Source organism: Hyla sarda, chromosome 10 (assembly GCF_029499605.1).
Source record: "Hyla sarda isolate aHylSar1 chromosome 10, aHylSar1.hap1, whole genome shotgun sequence".
Taxonomy (NCBI): Eukaryota; Metazoa; Chordata; class Amphibia; order Anura; family Hylidae; genus Hyla; species Hyla sarda.
The window spans coordinates 2,239,380-2,258,811 of record NC_079198.1 but is presented as its reverse complement, the minus strand read 5'-3'; the positions used below and the strand labels follow the sequence as shown (position 1 = coordinate 2,258,811).

The following is a 19,432-nucleotide window of genomic DNA, read 5'->3' as shown; positions in this document are numbered from 1 at the left end:
ACATGGGCGCCGCCGGTCACGTGAGCAGCGTGTAATAATCCCGGGGACTTATCTTTACAGTCTCGACAATATAAAAACGTTGTAAATATTTAGACAGCGGACGCAGAGCGATTATTGGGAATTCATTAGAATTAAATTAAAACATACAATAGGCTGTAAAATGGGGGTTTGTTTTGGGAACATACACGATATATGAGGAAAGTCTCCAGGGACTCACCGGGACACATCCCCTGGAGGACTACAAGTACCAGCTCTCTAGACCGTGTGTGGGGTCCCCAGAGGCCTCACTCCTCATACACAACATGATCCAACCACTAGGAGGCGCCCTCCTGGCTCAGCTTCATTCTTCGCCCTCACAGAGTCCGCCATGGAATCAGCCTTCTGTCATGTGATGTTCTGCGGGACTGTGCCGATATGTACTACAAGTCCCAGCATTCTCCAGCGCTGTGACTTCCCGCTCACCTGTGCCCCTCCACCAATCATTGAGCCCAGACACCGTCACATGACCTCCTGACCTGTTGATCACGGAGCACAGCTGGTGGAGGTTTTGTTGTAAATTCTGTCACATTCCCCTCTGGGCTCCCGGACGGTGTTTGTATCTTCTTGGCGGTAATTTTCATATGAGAAATAAAGACGGCGCTAACACTGTACATCAGCTGTGGGGGCGACTGCAGGGACCGGGGGGACTGAGGGGGGACTGGAGGGAAATGAGGGGGGACTGGAGAGAACTGGGGGGACTGGAGAGAAATGAGGGGGGACTGGAGAGGAGTGAGGGGGGACTGGAGAGGAGTGAGGGGGGACTGGAGAGGAGTGAGGGGGGACTGGAGAGGAGTGAGGGGGGACTGGAGAGGAGTGAGGGGGACTGGAGAGGAGTGAGGGGGGACTGGAGAGGAGTGAGGGGGGACTGGAGAGGAGTGAGGGGGACTGGAGAGAAATGAGGGGGGACTGGAGAGGAGTGAGGGGGGACTGGAGAGGAGTGAGGGGGGACTGGAGAGGAGTGAGGGGGACTGGAGAGGAGTGAGGGGGGACTGGAGAGGAGTGAGGGGGGACTGGAGAGGAGTGAGGGGGGACTGGAGAGGAGTGAGGGGGGACTGGAGAGGAGTGAGGGGGACTGGAGAGGAGTGAGGGGGGACTGGAGAGGAGTGAGGGGGGACTGGAGAGGAGTGAGGGGGGACTGGAGAGGAGTGAGGGGGGACTGGAGAGGAGTGAGGGGGGACTGGAGAGGAGTGAGGGGGACTGGAGAGGAGTGAGGGGGGACTGGAGGGAAAGGAGGGGGGACTGGAGAGGAGTGAGGGGGACTGGAGAGGAGTGAGGGGGACTGGAGAGGAGTGAGGGGGGACTGGAGAGGAGTGAGGGGGACTGGAGAGGAGTGAGGGGGACTGGAGAGGAGTGAGGGGGGACTGGAGAGGAGTGAGGGGGGACTGGAGAGGAGTGAGGGGGACTGGAGAGGAGTGAGGGGGACTGGAGAGGAGTGAGGGGGGACTGGAGGGAAATGAGGGGGGACTGGAGAGGAGTGAGGGGGACTGGAGAGGAGTGAGGGGGGACTGGAGAGAACTGGGGGGACTGGAGAGGAGTGAGGGGGGACTGGAGAGGAGTGAGGGGGGACTGGAGAGGAATGAGGGGGACTGGAGAGGAATGAGGGGGACTGGAGAGGAATGAGGGGGACTGGAGAGGAGTGAGGGGGACTGGAGAGGAGTGAGGGGGGACTGGAGAGGAGTGAGGGGGACTGGAGAGGAGTGAGGGGGGACTGGAGAGGAGTGAGGGGGGACTGGAGAGAACTGGAGAGGAGCGAGGGGGGACTGGAGAGAAATGAGGGGGGACTGGAGAGGAGTGAGGGGGGACTGGAGAGGAGTGAGGGGGGACTGGAGAGAACTGAGGGGGGACTGGAGAGAACTGAGGGGGGACTGGAGAGGAGTGAGGGGGGACTGGAGAGGAGTGAGGGGGGACTGGAGAGGAATGAGGGGGACTGGAGAGGAATGAGGGGGACTGGAGAGGAGTGAGGGGGACTGGAGAGGAGTGAGGGGGGACTGGAGAGGAGTGAGGGGGGACTGGAGAGAACTGGAGAGGAGCGAGGGGGGACTGGAGAGGAGTGAGGGGGGACTGGAGAGGAGTGAGGGGGGACTGGAGAGAACTGAGGGGGGACTGGAGAGGAGTGAGGGGGGACTGGAGAGGAGTGAGGGGGGACTGGAGAGGAGTGAGGGGGGACTGGAGAGGAGTGAGGGGGGACTGGAGAGGAGTGAGGGGGGACTGGAGAGGAGTGAGGGGGGACTGGAGAGGAGTGAGGGGGGACTGGAGAGGAGTGAGGGGGGACTGGAGAGAAATGAGGGGGGACTGGAGGGAACTGGAGAGGAGTGAGGGGGGGACTGGAGAGAACTGGGGGGACTGGAGAGGAGCGAGGGGGGGACTGGAGAGGAGCGAGGGGGGGACTGGAGGGAACTGGAGAGGAGCGAGGAGGAACTGGAGAGGAGTGAGGGGGGACTGGAGAGGAGTGAGGGGGGACTGGAGAGAAATGAGGGGGGACTGGAGGGAAATGAGGGGGGACTGGAGAGAAGTGAGGGGGGACTGGAGAGAAGTGAGGGGGGACTGGAGAGGAGTGAGGGGGGACTGGAGAGGAGTGAGGGGGGACTGGAGGGAACTGAGGGGGGACTGGAGGGAACTGAGGGGGGACTGGAGAGAAGTGAGGGGACTGGAGGGAACTGAGGGGGGACTGGAGGGAACTGAGGGGGGACTGGAGAGGAGTGAGGGGGGACTGGAGAGGAGTGAGGGGGGACTGGAGAGGAGTGAGGGGGGACTGGAGGGAACTGAGGGGGGACTGGAGAGAAGTGAGGGGACTGGAGAGGAGTGAGGGGGGACTGGGGAGAAATGAGGGGGGACTGGAGAGGAGTGAGGGGGGACTGGAGGGAAATGAGGGGGGACTGGAGGGAAATGAGGGGGGACTGGAGGGAAATGAGGGGGGACTGGAGGAAAATGAGGGGGGACTGGAGAGGAGTGAGGGGGGACTGGAGAGGAGTGAGGGGACTGGAGAGGAGTGAGGGGACTGGAGGGAAATGAGGGGGGACTGGAGAGGAGTGAGGGGACTGGAGGGAAATGAGGGGGGACTGGAGAGGAGTGAGGGGGGACTGGAGAGGAGTGAGGGGGGACTGGAGAGAACTGAGGGGGGACTGGAGAGGAGTGAGGGGGGACTGGAGAGGAGTGAGGGGGGACTGGAGAGGAATGAGGGGGACTGGAGAGGAATGAGGGGGACTGGAGAGGAGTGAGGGGGACTGGAGAGGAGTGAGGGGGGACTGGAGAGGAGTGAGGGGGGACTGGAGAGAACTGGAGAGGAGCGAGGGGGGACTGGAGAGGAGTGAGGGGGGACTGGAGAGGAGTGAGGGGGGACTGGAGAGAACTGAGGGGGGACTGGAGAGGAGTGAGGGGGGACTGGAGAGGAGTGAGGGGGGACTGGAGAGGAGTGAGGGGGGACTGGAGAGGAGTGAGGGGGGACTGGAGAGGAGTGAGGGGGGACTGGAGAGGAGTGAGGGGGGACTGGAGAGGAGTGAGGGGGGACTGGAGAGGAGTGAGGGGGGACTGGAGAGAAATGAGGGGGGACTGGAGGGAACTGGAGAGGAGTGAGGGGGGGACTGGAGAGAACTGGGGGGACTGGAGAGGAGCGAGGGGGGGACTGGAGAGGAGCGAGGGGGGGACTGGAGGGAACTGGAGAGGAGCGAGGAGGAACTGGAGAGGAGTGAGGGGGGACTGGAGAGGAGTGAGGGGGGACTGGAGAGAAATGAGGGGGGACTGGAGGGAAATGAGGGGGGACTGGAGAGAAGTGAGGGGGGACTGGAGAGAAGTGAGGGGGGACTGGAGAGGAGTGAGGGGGGACTGGAGAGGAGTGAGGGGGGACTGGAGGGAACTGAGGGGGGACTGGAGGGAACTGAGGGGGGACTGGAGAGAAGTGAGGGGACTGGAGGGAACTGAGGGGGGACTGGAGGGAACTGAGGGGGGACTGGAGAGGAGTGAGGGGGGACTGGAGAGGAGTGAGGGGGGACTGGAGGGAACTGAGGGGGGACTGGAGAGAAGTGAGGGGACTGGAGAGGAGTGAGGGGGGACTGGGGAGAAATGAGGGGGGACTGGAGAGGAGTGAGGGGGGACTGGAGGGAAATGAGGGGGGACTGGAGGGAAATGAGGGGGGACTGGAGGGAAATGAGGGGGGACTGGAGGAAAATGAGGGGGGACTGGAGAGGAGTGAGGGGGGACTGGAGAGGAGTGAGGGGACTGGAGAGGAGTGAGGGGACTGGAGGGAAATGAGGGGGGACTGGAGAGGAGTGAGGGGACTGGAGGGAAATGAGGGGGGACTGGAGAGGAGTGAGGGGGGACTGGAGAGGAGTGAGGGGGGACTGGAGAGGAGTGAGGGGGGACTGGAGAGGAGTGAGGGGGGACTGGAGAGGAGTGAGGGGGGACTGGAGAGGAGTGAGGGGGGACTGGAGAGGAGTGAGGGGGGACTGGAGAGGAGTGAGGGGGGACTGGAGAGGAGTGAGGGGGGGACTGGAGAGGAGTGAGGGGGGGACTGGAGAGGAGTGAGGGGGGGACTGGAGAGGAGTGAGGGGGGACTGGAGAGGAGTGAGGGGGGGACTGGAGAGGAGTGAGGGGGGACTGGAGAGGAGTGAGGGGGGACTGGAGAGGAGTGAGGGGGGACTGGAGAGGAGTGAGGGGGGGACTGGAGAGGAGTGAGGGGGGGACTGGAGAGGAGTGAGGGGGGGACTGGAGAGGAGTGAGGGGGGGACTGGAGAGGAGTGAGGGGGGGACTGGAGAGGAGTGAGGGGGGGACTGGAGAGGAGTGAGGGGGGGACTGGAGAGGAGTGAGGGGGGGACTGGAGAGGAGTGAGGGGGGACTGGAGAGGAGTGAGGGGGGACTGGAGAGGAGTGAGGGGGGGACTGGAGAGGAGTGAGGGGGGGACTGGAGAGGAGTGAGGGGGGACTGGAGAGGAGTGAGGGGGGACTGGAGAGGAGTGAGGGGGGACTGGAGAGGAGTGAGGGGGGACTGGAGAGGAGTGAGGGGGAACTGGAGGGAACTGAGGGGGAACTGGAGGGAACTGAGGGGGGATTGGAGGGAACTGAGGGAATAGAGGGACTGGAGAGAACTGAGGGGACTGGAGAGAAATGAGGGGGGATTGGAGAGAAATGAGGGGGGACTGGAGGGAACTGAGGGGGGATTGGAGATAACTAAGGAGACTGGAGAGAACTGAGGGGGGGCTGGAGGGAACTGAGGGGGGATTGGAGAGAAATGAGGGGGACTGGAGAGAACAGGGAATAGAGGGACTGGAGAGAACTGAGGGGAATGGAGGGATCTGAGGGGACTGGAGAGAACTGAGGGGGGACTGGAGAGAACTGAGGGGGGACTGGAGAGAACTGAGGGGGGACTGGAGAGAACTGAGGGGGGACTGGAGAGAACTGAGGGGGGCTGGAGAGAACTGAGGGGAATGGAGAGAACTGAGGGGAATGGAGAGAACTGAGGGGGAATGGAGAGAACTGAGGGGGACTGGAGAGAACTGGAGGGAATTGAGGGGGACTGGAGAGAAATGAGGGAATAGAGGGACTGGAGAGAACTGAGGGGAATGGAGAGAACTGATGGACTGGAGGGATCCAAAGAATAGAAGAATCCATGGCACTCGGTGTTCTGATGCAATTAAAATGGTTTATTGCAGCATAGCAGGACAATAGCGAGGTGGAACAGAGCGCCAACATGCGCTTAGTTTCGCGTCATGTGACGTTTTGTCAAGGCATGGCACTGAGGGGACTGGAGGGATCTGAGGGGGGACTGGAGGGATCTGAGGGAGGACTGGAGGGATCTGAGGGGGGACTGGAGAGATCTGAGGGGGGACTGGAGAGATCTGAGGGGGGACTGGAGAGATCTGAGGGGGGACTGGAGAGAACTGAGGGGGGACTGGAGAGAACTGAGGGGGGACTGGAGAGATCTGAGGGGGGACTGGAGAGAACTGAGGGGGACTGGAGGGATCTGAGGGGGGACTGGAGAGAACTGAGGGGGACTGGAGAGATCTGAGGGGGGACTGGAGAGATCTGAGGGGGGACTGGAGAGATCTGAGGGGGGACTGGAGAGATCTGAGGGGGGACTGGAGGGAACTGAGGGGGAATGGAGAGAACTGAGGGACTGGAGAGAAATGAGGGAATGGAGAGAACTGAGGGAATGGAGAGAAATGAGGGAATGGAGAGAACTGAGGGACTGGAGGGAACTGAGGGAATGGAGGGAACTGAGGGGACTGGAGGGAAATGAGGGGGGACTGGAGGGAACTGAGGGAATGGAGGGAACTGAGGGACTGGAGAGAACTGGGGACTGGAGGGAACTGAGGGACTGTAGGGAACTGAGGGGAATGGAGAGAACTGAGGGGAATGGAGAGAACTGAGGGGAATGGAGAGAACTGAGGGGAATGGAGAGAACTGAGGGGAATGGAGAGAACTGAGGGGAATGGAGAGAACTGAGGGGAATGGAGAGAACTGAGGGGAATGGAGAGAACTGAGGGGACTGGAGGGAAATGAGGGGGGACTGGAGGGAACTGAGGGAATGGAGGGAACTGAGGGACTGGAGAGAACTGGGGACTGGAGGGAACTGAGGGACTGTAGGGAACTGAGGGGAATGGAGAGAACTGAGGGGAATGGAGAGAACTGAGGGGAATGGAGAGAACTGAGGGGAATGGAGAGAACTGAGGGGAATGGAGAGAACTCAGTGGGGACTGTATTGTTCCTTCATTGATCCCTGTATTGTTCCTTCATTGATCCCTGTATTGTTCCTTCATTGATCCCTGTATTGTTCCTTCATTGATCCCTGTATTGTTCGCTCATTGATCCCTGTATTGTTCGCTCATTGATCCCTGTATTGTTCCTTCATTGATCCCTGTATTGTTCCTTCATTGATCCCTGTATTGTTCCTTCATTGATCCCTGTATTGTTCCTTCATTGATCCCTGTATTGTTCCTTCATTGATCCCTGTATTGTTCGCTCATTGATCCCTGTATTGTTTCTTCATTGATCCCTGTATTGTTCCTTCATTGATCCCTGTATTGTTCCTTCATTGATCCCTGTATTGTTCCTTCATTGATCCCTGTATTGTTCCTTCATTGATCCCTGTATTGTTCGCTCATTGATCCCTGTATTGTTCCTTCATTGATCCCTGTATTGTTCGCTCATTGATCCCTGTATTGTTCCTTCATTGATCCCTGTATTGTTCCTTCATTGATCCCTGTATTGTTCCTTCATTGATCCCTGTATTGTTCCTTCATTGATCACTGTATTGTTCCTTCATTGATCCCTGTATTGTTCTCTCATTGATCCCTGTATTGTTCCTTCATTGATCCCTGTATTGTTCCTTCATTGATCCCTGTATTGTTCGCTCATTGATCCCTGTATTGTTCCTTCATTGATCCCTGTATTGTTCCTTCATTGATCCCTGTATTGTTCGCTCATTGATCCCTGTATTGTTCGCTCATTGATCCCTGTATTGTTCCTTCATTGATCCCTGTATTGTTCCTTCATTGATCCCTGTATTGTTCGCTCATTGATCCCTGTATTGTTCCTTCATTGATCCCTGTATTGTTCCTTCATTGATCCCTGTATTGTTCCTTCATTGATCCCTGTATTGTTCCTTCATTGATCCCTGTATTGTTCCTTCATTGATCCCTGTATTGTTCCTTCATTGATCCCTGTATTGTTCGCTCATTGATCCCTGTATTGTTCGCTCATTGATCCCTGTATTGTTCCTTCATTGATCCCTGTATTGTTCGCTCATTGATCCCTGTATTGTTCCTTCATTGATCCCTGTATTGTTCCTTCATTGATCCCTGTATTGTTCGCTCATTGATCCCTGTATTGTTAGTTCATTGATCCCTGTATTGTTAGTTCATTGATCCCTGTATTGTTAGTTCATTGATCCCTGTATTGTTCCTTCATTGATCCCTGTATTGTTCCTTCATTGATCCCTGTATTGTTAGTTCATTGATCCCTGTATTGTTAGTTCATTGATCCCTGTATTGTTCCTTCATTGATCCCTGTATTGTTCCTTCATTGATCCCTGTATTGTTCCTTCATTGATCCCTGTATTGTTCCTTCATTGATCCCTGTATTGTTCCTTCATTGATCCCTGTATTGTTCCTTCATTGATCCCTGTATTGTTCCTTCATTGATCCCTGTATTGTTCCTTCATTGATCCCTGTATTGTTCCTTCATTGATCCCTGTATTGTTCCTTCATTGATCCCTGTATTGTTCCTTCATTGATCCCTGTATTGTTCCTTCATTGATCCCTGTATTGTTCCTTCATTGATCCCTGTATTGTTCCTTCATTGATCCCTGTATTGTTCGCTCATTGATCCCTGTATTGTTCCTTCGTTGATCCCTGTATTGTTCCTTCGTTGATCCCTGTATTGTTCCTTCGTTGATCCCTGTATTGTTCCTTCATTGATCCCTGTATTGTTCCTTCATTGATCACTGTATTGTTCGCTCATTGATCCCTGTATTGTTCCGTCATTGATCCCTGTATTGTTCCGTCATTGATCCCTGTATTGTTAGTTCATTGATCCCTGTATTGTTCGCTCATTGATCCCTGTATTGTTCGCTCATTGATCCCTGTATTGTTCGCTCATTGATCCCTGTATTGTTAGTTCATTGATCCCTGTATTGTTAGTTCATTGATCCCTGTATTGTTAGTTCATTGATCCCTGTATTGTTCCTTCATTGATCCCTGTATTGTTCCTTCATTGATCCCTGTATTGTTCCTTCATTGATCCCTGTATTGTTCCTTCGTTGATCCCTGTATTGTTCCTTCGTTGATCCCTGTATTGTTCCTTCGTTGATCACTGTATTGTTCCTTCGTTGATCCCTGTATTGTTCCTTCATTGATCCCTGTATTGTTCCTTCATTGATCCCTGTATTGTTCCTTCATTGATCCCTGTATTGTTCCTTCATTGATCCCTGTATTGTTCCTTCATTGATCCCTGTATTGTTCGCTCATTGATCCCTGTATTGTTCGCTCATTGATCCCTGTATTGTTCGCTCATTGATCCCTGTATTGTTCGCTCATTGATCCCTGTATTGTTCGCTCATTGATCCCTGTATTGTTCGCTCATTGATCCCTGTATTGTTCGCTCATTGATCCCTGTATTGTTCCTTCATTGATCCCTGTATTGTTCCTTCATTGATCCCTGTATTGTTCCTTCATTGATCCCTGTATTGTTCCTTCATTGATCCCTGTATTGTTCCTTCATTGATCCCTGTATTGTTCCTTCATTGATCCCTTTATTGTTCCTTCATTGATCCCTGTATTGTTCTTTCATTGATCCCTGTATTGTTCCTTCATTGATCCCTGTATTGTTCCTTCATTGATCCCTGTATTGTTCCTTCATTGATCCCTGTATTGTTCCTTCATTGATCCCTGTATTGTTCCTTCATTGATCCCTGTATTGTTCCTTCATTGATCCCTGTATTGTTCCTTCATTGATCCCTGTATTGTTCCTTCATTGGTCCCTGTATTGTTCCTTCATTGATCCCTGTATTGTTCCTTCATTGATCCCTGTATTGTTCCTTCATTGATCCCTGTATTGTTCCTTCATTGATCCCTGTATTGTTTGTGCGGCTCACATCCCCTATTAAACCGGTCAAAGTGTGGCCGCCAAACAGCGATTTATATACAGCCAATGAATGAACGTTTGGTTGGTCAGCTGACTGCTGGGCCTATTGGGAAATGATTGTCCCGTGTAATAGGGCCCTAAATCCTGGATTCTGCTATGATTTCTGATAGGCTTCCCACCTGGCCGGTATTTATCCAACCAATCCTCCAACTCCCGAAATGTTGCACCATATACTATATCAGTGTTTCCCAACCAGAGCACCTCCAGCTGTTGCAAAACTACAACTCCCAGCATGTCTGGACAGCCAACGGCCACTTTCTTTTGAGGTGGGGGGGTATTACAAGGGTTGGACCACTTTCTTTTGAGGTGGGGGGGTATTACAAGGGTTGGACCACTTTCTTTTGAAGTGAGGGGGTATTACAAGGGTTTGACCACTTTCTTTTGAGGTGGGGGGGTATTACAAGGGTTGGACCACTTTCTATTAAGGTGGGGGAGTATTACAAGGGTTGGACCACTTTCTTTTGAGGTGAGGGGGTATTACAAGGGTTGGACCACTTTCTTTTGAGGTGAGGGGGTATTACAAGGGTTGGACCACTTTCTTTTAAGGTGGGGGGGTATTACAAGGGTTAGACCACTTTCTTTTGAGGTGGGGGGGGGGGTATTACAAGGGTTGGACCACTTTCTTTTGAGGTGGGGGAGTATTACAAGGGTTGGACCACTTTCTTTTGAAGTGAGGGGGATATTACAAGGGTTTGACCACTTTCTTTTGAGGTGGGGGGGTATTACAAGGGTTGGACCACTTTCTCTTAAGGTGGGGGAGTATAACAAGGGTTGGACCACTTTCTTTTGAGCTGAGGGGGTATTACAAGGGTTGGACCACTTTCTTTTGAGGTGGGGGGGGGGTATTACAAGGGTTAGACCACTTTCTTTTGAGGTGGGGGGGTATTACAAGGGTTGGACCACTTTCTTTTGAGGTGGGGGGGTATTACAAGGGTTGGACCACTTTCTTTTGAGGTGGGGGGGTATTACAAGGGTTGGACCACTTTCTTTTGAGGTGGGGGGGGGGGTATTACAAGGGTTAGACCACTTTCTTTTGAGGTGGGGGGGTATTACAAGGGTTGGACCACTTTCTATTAAGGTGGGGGAGTATTACAAGGGTTGGACCACTTTCTTTTGAGGTGAGGGGGTATTACAAGGGTTGGACCACTTTCTTTTGAGGTGAGGGGGTATTACAAGGGTTGGACCACTTTCTTTTAAGGTGGGGGGGTATTACAAGGGTTAGACCACTTTCTTTTGAGGTGGGGGGGGGGTATTACAAGGGTTGGACCACTTTCTTTTGAGGTGGGGGAGTATTACAAGGGTTGGACCACTTTCTTTTGAAGTGAGGGGGATATTACAAGGGTTTGACCACTTTCTTTTGAGGTGGGGGGGTATTACAAGGGTTGGACCACTTTCTCTTAAGGTGGGGGAGTATAACAAGGGTTGGACCACTTTCTTTTGAGGTGGGGGTATTACAAGGGTTGGACCACTTTCTTTTGAGGTGAGGGGGTATTACAAGGGGTGGACCACTTTCTATTGAGGTGGGGGGGGGTATTACTAGGGTTAGACCATTTTCTTTTGAGGTGAGGGGGTATTACAAGGGTTGGACCACTTTCTATTGAGGTGGGGGGGTATTACAAGGGTTGGACCACTTTCTTTTGAGGTGGGGGGGTATTACAAGGGTTGGACCACTTTCTTTTGAGGTGGGGGGGTATTACAAGGGTTGGACCACTTTCTTTTGAGGTGGGGGGGGGGGTATTACAAGGGTTAGACCACTTTCTTTTGAGGTGGGGGGGTATTACAAGGGTTGGACCACTTTCTATTAAGGTGGGGGAGTATTACAAGGGTTGGACCACTTTCTTTTGAGGTGAGGGGGTATTACAAGGGTTGGACCACTTTCTTTTGAGGTGAGGGGGTATTACAAGGGTTGGACCACTTTCTTTTAAGGTGGGGGGGTATTACAAGGGTTAGACCACTTTCTTTTGAGGTGGGGGGGGGGTATTACAAGGGTTGGACCACTTTCTTTTGAGGTGGGGGAGTATTACAAGGGTTGGACCACTTTCTTTTGAAGTGAGGGGGATATTACAAGGGTTTGACCACTTTCTTTTGAGGTGGGGGGGTATTACAAGGGTTGGACCACTTTCTCTTAAGGTGGGGGAGTATAACAAGGGTTGGACCACTTTCTTTTGAGGTGGGGGTATTACAAGGGTTGGACCACTTTCTTTTGAGGTGAGGGGGTATTACAAGGGGTGGACCACTTTCTATTGAGGTGGGGGGGGGTATTACTAGGGTTAGACCATTTTCTTTTGAGGTGAGGGGGTATTACAAGGGTTGGACCACTTTCTATTGAGGTGGGGGGGTATTACAAGGGTTGGACCATTTTCTTTTGAGGTGCGAGGGGTATTACAAGGGTTGGACCACTTTCTTTTGAGGTGGGGGGTATTACAAGGGTTAGACCATTTTCTTCTGAGGTGGGGGGTTATGACAAGGGTTGGACCACTTTCTTTTGAGGTGGGGGGGGTATTACAAGGGTTAGACCACTTTCTTTTGAGGTGGGGGGGGTATTACAAGGGTTAGACCACTTTCTTTTGGGGTGGGGGGGGGGTTGTGCCTATATACTTGTGACATGGTGATACTGTGCGCTGCTATGATGGGCCCCTATACATCTTACTAAGCAGTGGTCTGTCAGGAAGATATAGTGGGGCAGGTGTGCGGAGCCGTCGCAGCGTGCGGTGACATCACACATTGAGATTAAACTCTTCAGCTGTTGGGAGATTTCACTGGAGATGTACTGGGCCCGGTGTCCGTGACACCCTGAGGGTTATCAATCTGCGCTGTCTACCGCTTAGTGGGTCAGTGACGGTGGCTGGTGGCTGTGACATCACTTCTCTGCGGGGCCCGATAACACGACTACTACAAATATAATGAAGCGTGGAGCACGTTCCCACGCACCGGAGAGGAGGTAAAAATCCTCAGAAGAAACGTGAGCAGAAGTGTCTCCCCGAGGGTAACATTAGGACAGAGGGGCTTCGTTCTTACATCATAAGACGCTTATCATATGTGACATCTAAGGCTGCATTCACACTATGAAAAGTAGCCGTTATAAAATAGCGGGCGATCGCGGGGTTAAACGGCCATCAGAAAATCCCTAAAGGACGTTAGAAAATCCCATTATAGTCTATGGGATTTTTCTAATAGCCGTTTTAACCCATTATCGCCTGTTATTAATAACGGATGTTATTTTGTGACCGGCGATTGAACAGAAGAAATTGTGCATATACAAAATAACGTCCGTTATTAATAACAGGCGATAACGGGTTAAAAAACGGCTATTAGAAAAATCCCATAGACTATAATGGGATTTTCTAACGTCCTTTAGGGATTTTCTAATGGCCGTTTAACCCCGCGATCGCCCGCTATTTTATAACGGGCACTTTTCATAGTATGAAAGCAGCCTTAGCTCCAACCAGGACAGCGACTGGTGCATCATGGGAAATATTACCAGATTGTTCTCCATTTATTATAGGAGTCATCAGTTTGAGGCTACGTTGATGTGACGCCCAAATGCACCATAGAGGCAGGAAACACCGCTGTATAGGGCCTGACGGGAAGAGGGGGTCTGTCTGCGTATTAGGGACAGGAGTTCCTGATCCCTGGTAAAGCACTGCTGTCGACTGCGCCTGATTGACTACAGCGGGGACCAGGAGCCAACAGGGAACAAGGGAGAGGCGGGTGAGTGTGTTTTTTTTTATAGGCCCTACAGCAGTGGTCTCCAACCTGCGGACCTCCAGATGTTGCAAAACTACAATTCCGAGCATGCCAGACAGCCAACGGCTGTCCGGGCATGCAGGGAGTTGTAGTTTTGCAACATCTGGAGGTCCGCAGGTTGAAGACCACTGCCCTGCAGTATGGGGGCATTGTGAGGGGTCTACTACTAGAAAGGGTTCACAAAGGGGAGCGACTTCTACAATATGGTGGGCACAGAGGGGCAGTATAGGGGCCTTGTACTATATAGGTGCAGTGTGGGGCCTAACTACTATATAAGGGGACTAATACTGTGTGGGAAATGGGGAGTTTGTATAGAAGTGGGGATGGTGCTGGAGAACGATGCCTAAAATGTTTTGTCTTTCAGATTCTGTGGAGTCACGTCTTGGCGGGGAGAAGTCCTCATGACAGTCTGGGCTGGACAGAGAAGAAAAGGAAAAGTCAACAATATGTAAAGAGCCGATGACAAGGTTTGGCCATGAGCATACACAATTGCTGCATTATTTGTGCAGCCCTCTGCTGCTCCTGACAGTTCCTGACACGGACAGAGGTGTCAGCAGAGAGCACTCTGGTCAGATTATCCACATTTTCAGGTTTTATTACCATGTAAATCTGCACCTGCCTCCACCTCAAACCCCATTACTCCCCAATTCCCTGGATTTAAATTTTTTTTTTAAATCAACTGGTTTCAGAAAGTTAAACAGATTTGTAAATTCTATTTAAAAATCTTAATCCTTCCAGTACTTATCAGCTTCTTTTTGCCCCACAGGAAGTTCTTTTGTTTATGAATTTCCTTTCTTTCTGACCACAGTGCTCTCTGCTGACATCTCTGCTCATTTTCGGAACTGTCCAGAGTACAAGCAAATCCTGCTCCAGACAGTTCCTAAAATGGACAGAGGTGTCAGCAGAGAGCACTGTGGTCAGACAGAAAGGAAATTCAAAAAGAAAATAATTTTCTGTGGAGCATATAGCAGCTGATAAGTACTGGAAGGATTAAGATTTTTAAATAGTAAGTAAGTAATTTACAAATCTGTTTAACTTTCTTGCACCAGTTGATTTAGAAAAAAAAAAAAAGTTTTCCAGTGGAGTACCCCTTTAAGCAATATTGGGAGGAAACTTGGCAGATCTGGGGTAATTTTCTTCCAGTGAGATCTTCGCTCTGACTATTGAAATGGCGCCACCATGTTTATCATCTTCTGTGACGCGTCTTCTGTCATCAGATAAAGCAGGTTGTATTTTCGCCGTTCTGCCTGATCCTTCGCCCCCGATCATTCATGTTAGTTGCTCCCCGTGCGGCTCTTATGTCGTCTTGTAATATTTCTCAGACAGTTACATGTTCTTCCATTGACAGTGATTTATCTTCTGCACTTTAATTCGCTCCAGATCCGTGCGCGCCTCCTAAATACGTGTCACATGTGACTTATTCCCGTTCCCTTGAATTAGAGGCGTCCAGGTTGTAGGTTTCAGAGTGAAGACGTGTAACTCTATAGGAATGAATTCTGTAACATTAAATTATTATTTACCGTCCCCCTCAGGATTCTCTCCAGCAGACGCCATATTACCGGCTCCTGGACTCCATCGGGGGCCACACATCAGGATCACACAGATCAGGACATGGGACACACACGTGTTTATGTGGCTTGTGGGGTTTGTGTTTTCTCCATAAATGTCCTGCCAAAAACTTCATTAAATCCCAGAAGAGAAAAAATTAAAGTGGTACTCCGGTGGAAAACTTTTTATTTATTTTTATTTTTTTTTTAAATCAACTGGTGCCAGAAAGTTAAACAGATTTGTAAATTGCTTCTATTAAAAAATCTTAATCCTTCCAGTACTTATTAGCTGCTGAATACTACGGAGGGAATTCTTTTCTTTTTGGAACACAGTGCTCTCTGCTGACACCTCTGTCCATTTTAGGAACTGTCCAGAGCAGCATATGTTTTCTATGAGGATTTTCTCCTACTCTGGACAGTTCTTAAAATGGACAGAGATGTCAGCAGAGAGCACTGTAGTTATGATGTCAGCAGAGAGCTCTGTGTTCCAAAAAGGAAAGAATTTCCTCTGTAGTATTCGAAGTAGACAGGAAAAACAGGGGATTTGGAGTGGAGTGCTGCTGCTTGTAAAGAACAGGACTCGGAAGCTGCGGTTGCACAGGACAAAAGGATTTATTGAATAGAAAATGATAGGACAACGTGTTTTGGCGCTAACAAGCGCCTTCCTCAGGTCCACAGAGATCAAGTGAGTGCGTCCTGTAGGTGTTTGCTGTGCATAGGCGGCGACTCGCCGCCTATGCACAGCAAACACCTACAGGACGCACTCACTTCCGAGTCCTGTTCTTTACAAGCAGCAGCGCTCCACTCACATTCACATTTCCGTACCTTTGATGATACGGAAGAGGGGAAGTGAGCTGCATACTGCTAAGATCCTACTCACCCTTCTCCCCGCAGAGGTTTTCAGTTTTGCTCTGCTGTAATCTCCCGGCGGACCACGACGAAACCCAAGACGGGGTGGCGAGTTGGGCCCCTTCGTTCCTCCTATTATGGACCAGAGAGCGCCCTTTTCGTTTTTTTACCTCTGCCTCTGCTCTGTAGTATTCAACAGCTAATAAGTACTGGAAGGATTAAGATTTTTTAATAGAAGTAATTTACAAATGTGTTTAACTTTCTGGCACCAGTTGATTAAAAAAATAAAAAGTTTTCCACCGGAGTACCCCTTTAAGTAAAGGTTTTCTACTCCGTTCAGACCTTAAATCCAGTTACGTAAAAGCTATATGTGTCCACCTAAAGAGAACATGTGCAGAGATATGGTGTATTCTGTAGGTGTCCACCTTGACACCTCCATTGCAGTGTCGCCCTCAGTGCACCTATCACAGCCCCCCTATAACAGTGACGATCTCTTGTTGTTGCCCATGGAGAATCCACTGCTTTAGTATATCGTTGCCATAAGTAACGTGAAGCGCTTTATCCATCCTCCACCTGACTAGGGCGGAAGTAGGTCCAGTGACTGACGTATATCTCACTAACCTTAGACCAGTGTTTCCCAACCAGGGTGCCTCCAGATGTTGCAAAACTACAACTCCCAACATGCCTGGACAGCCGAAGGCTGCTGGGAGTTGTAGTTTTGCAACACCTGGAGGCACCCTGGTTGGGAAACACTGCCTTAGACAGTGATTCTAGATAAATCTGCTATGAAGACGTGATAAATAGAAATCAGTCTGAAGAGAGTCTAACAAGGTACAAATGTGACTAAGAGAGTCACTCAGAGAGGGGGAGCAGGACGCCGGAGCTTGGGGGGGGTCCTACTACTATTATGGGTAATACAGGGGGTTTAATACTAAATGGGGGCAGTGTGAGGGCCCTACTACTATATGAGAGCAGAGAGGGGCTTAAAGGGGTACTACCCTGGAAAAACACTTTTTTTTTAAACTGGTGCCAGAAAGTTAAACAGATTTGCCAATTACTTATATTTAAAAATCTTAATCCTTCCAGTACATATCAGCTTCTATTTGCTCCCTAGTGCTCTCTACTGACATCTCTGTTCATTTTAGGAATTGTCCAGAGTAGGAGCAAATCCCCATAGCAAACCTCTCCTTTTCCAGACAGTTCCTGATATGAACAGAGATGTCAGCAGAGAGCACTCTGGTCAGACAGAAAGGAAATTCAAAAAGAAAATAACTTCCTGTGGAGCAAATAGAAGCTGATAAGTACTGGAAGGATTAAGATTTTTAAACAGAAGTTATTTGCAAATCTGTTTAACTTTCGGGCACCAGTTGATTTAAAAAAATAAAAATAAAAATTTCCAGGGGAGTACCCCTTTAACTACTATATGGGGCACAGAAGGGGACTAATACTCTGTTGGGGCACAGAAGGGGACTAATATTCTAAATGGGCACAGGGGGTTCACAACTACATGGGGGCATAGAGGAGGTTCAATACTATATGGGGGCAGTGTGAGGGGCCTACTACTCTATGAGGGCAGAGAGGGGCTTAACTACTATATGGGAAACACAAGGGGACTAATACTCTATTGGGGCACAGAAGGGGACTAATACTCTATTGGGGCACAGAAGGGGACTAATACTCTATTGGGGCACAGAAGGGGACTAATACTCTATTGGGGCACAGAAGGGGAATAATATTCTAAATGGGCATAGGGGGGTTCACAACTACATGGGGGCATAGAGGAGGTCTAATACTATATGGGGGCAGTGTGAGGGCAGAGAGGGGTTTAACTACTATATTGGGCACAGAAGGGGAATAATATTCTAAATGGGCATAGGGGGGTTCACAACTACATGGGGGCATAGAGGTGGTCTAATACTAAATGGGGGCCTAATATTATGTGAGGTCACAGAGGAGCCTACTATATTGGGGGGGACAGAGGTGCCTAATAACTTTATGGGGCACTATTAGGCTATAAGGCACATTTCCGAGCGGTCCTAGTGCCCCAGTGTGAACATGGCCTTACTGGTTTTATTGGTAACATTGTTCTCAATATTCTCGATTTGGTCATGAACAATATGGCGGGATGTATCCTGCATAGAAAATTGTCTCAGCGATTGTTAATATGTGTTTTTTTCTTTCCATTTTTAAATATACCCTTTAATTGTTGGGATGGGCAGGGCCAGAATTTGTCCTAAGGACTCTAGTCCCCCCCCCCCCCCCCTTTTTTCGCTATATCTGTCAGGAAGCAGACAGGATGGAGCGATGTTCTGCAGGGTTGTAATAATCTGCAGGATAAGATGAATATGTAGCCAGTATAGCGCCTGTTCTCTAGGAGGATTACACTTCATCTTCTTTATATGATAATACAGGACGTCCTCGCAATCTTCGCTTTTCTACAAGCTCTTCATGTCGCCAAGTGACGGCAGGAAGGAAATGTGTGGAAATAAAGATTTGAGGAAATAATCTACGGCAATTTAGTTTAGATACATGAGGCTGGTATAACGCGAGCGCCGAGGGCCGAATTGTAAGAGGATTTATGTTTATAAACACCACGAGGCTGAACGTTTAACCGTACGGATTGCGGTGACAGCTCTCGCCACCAGATGGCGGTTGTTAGACACATTGCACAAGTTTGGGGGCGACCAGTCACGTTATAGGAAGCATTTGTGTCCTGAATTAATACAAATGTAACGATCTGTGAAAACGCGGAGTCCCCGAATGCTGCATATAAATACAGGAAAGCAGCGAGTATATAATAATGGGGTCTACTGTACAGAACCGGGGGGATGCCATATTACAGCGCAAATTCACTTAACATAACTAGACCTGGTTGTACAGTATAGTTCTACAGGAAATTACCAGGGTGCCTTCAGCTGTTGAGAAACTACAACTCCCAGCATACCCGGACAGCCGTTGCATCAATGCATTTCATTAGTGTCACTGGGTCATGTGATCCCCAGTCTGACCCACAGAAAATCCCAATGCTTTTCCAACCAGGGTGCCTCCAGCTGTTGAGAAACTACAACTCCCAGCATACCCGGACAGCCGTTGCATCAATGCATTTCATTAGTGTCACTGGGTCATGTGATCCCCAGTCTGACCCACAGAAAATCCCAATGCTTTTCCAACCAGGGTGCCTCCAGCTGTTGAGAAACTACAACTCCCAGCATACCCGGACAGCCGTTGCATCAATGCATTTCATTAGTGTCACTGGGTCATGTGATCCCCAGTCTGACCCACAGAAAATCCCAATGCTTTTCCAACCAGGGTGCCTCCAGCTGTTGAGAAACTACAACTCCCAGCATACCCGGACAGCCGTTGCATCAATGCATTTCATTAGTGTCACTGGGTCATGTGATCCCCAGTCTGACCCACAGAAAATCCCAATGCTTTTCCAACCAGGGTGCCTCCAGCTGTTGAGAAACTACAACTCCCAGCATACCCGGACAGCCGTTGCATCAATGCATTTCATTAGTGTCACTGGGTCATGTGATCCCCAGTCTGACCCACAGAAAATCCCAATGCTTTTCCAACCAGGGTGCCTCCAGCTGTTGAGAAACTACAACTCCCAG

The 19,432-nt window shown here is 50.5% G+C and overlaps 1 long non-coding RNA gene across 3 annotated transcripts in view; it reads left to right on the top strand.

Moving 5' to 3' along the window:
* Positions 1 to 271: 271 nt before the first annotated feature.
* LOC130294462 (uncharacterized) overlaps positions 272 to 19,432 on the top strand; it is a 42,771-nt gene continuing 23,610 nt past the window's right edge. The window contains exons 1-3 of one of the 3 annotated variants that reach the window (XR_008848507.1): positions 272 to 609; positions 13,181 to 13,386; positions 13,787 to 13,889. This is a non-coding gene — a long non-coding RNA (uncharacterized LOC130294462). Of the gene's footprint in view, positions 610 to 13,180; positions 13,387 to 13,786; positions 13,931 to 19,432 lie in introns of those variants that run through there. The other 2 variants (XR_008848506.1, XR_008848505.1) reach the window with 2 other exon arrangements.